Source organism: Octopus bimaculoides, chromosome 8 (genome assembly GCF_046866305.1).
Source record: "Octopus bimaculoides isolate indiv1 chromosome 8, ASM4686630v1, whole genome shotgun sequence".
In the NCBI taxonomy this organism is placed as follows: Eukaryota; Metazoa; Mollusca; class Cephalopoda; order Octopoda; family Octopodidae; genus Octopus; species Octopus bimaculoides.
Genome location: NC_142935.1, coordinates 72,368,031 through 72,370,530, shown reverse-complemented (window position 1 = coordinate 72,370,530; position 2,500 = coordinate 72,368,031). Strand labels below are relative to the sequence as shown.

At 29.9% G+C, this 2,500-nt stretch overlaps 1 protein-coding gene and 1 long non-coding RNA gene across 2 annotated transcripts in view; one reads left to right on the top strand and one right to left on the bottom strand.

The window, feature by feature from the left end:
- LOC128248586 (uncharacterized) overlaps positions 1-2,500 on the bottom strand; it is a 118,135-nt gene that overhangs the window by 51,438 nt on the left and 64,197 nt on the right. The window lies entirely within an intron of this gene.
- The window catches only part of LOC106876367 (atrial natriuretic peptide receptor 3), a 636,698-nt gene that overhangs the window by 601,292 nt on the left and 32,906 nt on the right, over positions 1-2,500 (top strand). The gene's annotated exons all lie outside the window — the stretch shown is intronic.

Sequence of the window (2,500 nt, the reverse complement as noted above, 5' to 3'; positions counted from 1 at the left end):
ATATTTCATAAGTTCAGTCATAACAATAACAGAATCAATGAAATTATTGAAAGAAACTTGGAGCAGATTATTTTAATTTAGTAGAAAGAGTAGATATTGAAACACTAAAACATTAGAGGTTGAGAGAAACACAGTATTAATCAATGACTTATACAATGTTCATTTTCCTTATAGGCATGGAAGATTACTCTAGGTATGTGTTGGTCTTATTCTTATCTTATCATCAAAGTGTAGTCTTCAGGATAATTAGAATTGTATATTTAATGTGTAGAGTAAAACAGAATTGTTTGATGATTGGTTGATTAATACAGATAATAACAAATGCATTAGTTTTAACAATCTTAATACTGGGAGTATTAAAGAGATAATTAGAAATAAATATGCAATAAAGAGGGAGAAAAATATATTGCTTTTCTTTTTCTATGAGAGGCAACACTAGACAGGTTTCTCTTCACTGTACTTCTCACAACAGTATTGAAACACAAGTGTAAATCAAAGACTAACATTGTATTTTTTTAATTTTCTCTCACAGAATATTTCATTTAAATTCACTTGTAATGATCCATGTTTTAAAGATGTTAATATTAATTTATCCATTGTTTTTCATGCAGATGGTGTCTCTGATATGTATATGATGCATGAGCATTGCATGCGTACATACACATGCACACACATACACACTTTAAACTAATAAATGATGTATAAACTAAGAAAATAAGAAAACAAAAACCCCTAAGTGAAAACATTTTCATTCCTATATTATTATTTTTCATGTTTATTTGAACAATTCTGTGTCAATAATACAGAAATATATTTCTTCTTAAATAGCAATATGAAAGACTGCATTAATATCATTTTTCTCTTTTTTTCTTCATCTTAATTAACTTTTAGATATTTTCATCAAAAGAAATTGTAACTTTAAACACATTAAATTCAATCAAATTATCTCACATCAGATCTCTATCTTTACAGATCTTAACTACGGGTTATGTTCAACATACACGATTAGAATGTATTAAAATAAATCATAGATTACCTATTAAATCAGAAAAGGAAATTCTCCAGAATATTCCAGTGAGAATTTCTTTAGATAGAATATTTTAAGGAATGTTTCATTCTCTTAAACTGAATGCATTAAAATCGATTTTAGAAAGTTTAGTTTCTTTTCATATATTTTGCTGATATTTGTTTTCCATAAAGATTAATTATGTTATATCTTCCTTATGTCACCAGTAACATGCCTGATGATGGTGCTTCCAAATGGCTATAGGTAGGTATGAAGGCTAAGATAGGGATTTAAAGAATTAAAAATTTAATCATTTCAACATAATCCACACAGTAGCAAATGTGTAGTTAAACTTTAAATGACACTGCCTGTCATAACTGTTTTTATTATCAGTGTTTCTATGTTCACTCTTCCATACTTTTGTGAGTCAAATGGAGTTCTGATAAAACAAATTTTCTATTTTTGAATGCTCTTCCTATCACCAACTTTCACCTTTTTGTCCAAAAACGATAATATTTTTTCCCTTGTCTATAAATATTTTCATTGAAGTTTGAAAACAAAAGATACTGGTTGGTATGATAGTGACGTTTTATTTATAAGTCAAGGCGGCTAAAACACACATTCTCTCTCTCTCTCTTCCTCACTCTCCTTTCTATCTCTCCCTCCCTCTCTCTATTTCTCTCTCTCCCTCCCTCTCTCTTTATTTGCTGGCATATAACATAATATGCATATAATATGCATGGGCATATTAGACACATCTCAATTTTGGCAGCATATATTCAGGAAAGGGAAAAAGAAGATTTAGCACATTAAAACATGTAATATTTAAAGCAATCTAGCAGTACATTACAGATCGTTACAAAAGTACCTTAGCTATTGCATAAAATTCAACTGTATATAAAAAAATGTAAAAGTCTTTATCATTAAATCCCATAAACTCATCATCATTATTACTGATTTCACTGTATTCAAATAATGCAACATTTTCTGTGCTATCAAAGGCATTGCTAATGCAACACTTCTTAAAACCTTCACAATTATTTCAGTTTTGAAGTTATCCCCAAACTTTTCCATCTTATCACACATTTGTACCGTGGTGTACTCATCCATCCTGTTTGGTGTGAGGTCATGATGTGGATCTTCCATTCATTTATTCTAATATTCTTACATGTTTTGCTCAAATGGCTTATTTGTAATTGTCTTGACAATCTGACAGGAATGACAGCTAACTGGGTTTTCAATTTTCTCAACTTTTTTTATGGTTTCAGTATTATGTGCTCCAAACTGATTACAAACCAGAAGAGAAGGTTTCCTTAAGAGTCCACCAGGACATCTTACCCATACATTTTGTCATCAGTTTCATTTCAGGTTCATTCACCCAGCCTTTTGGATAGACATGAAAAAATACATCTGGAATTTTTATCTTTTAAATAACTAAACCAGTCGCAGTTATATGCCATCAGCACAGCAAGTCAGAACTATGTTATAATGGCT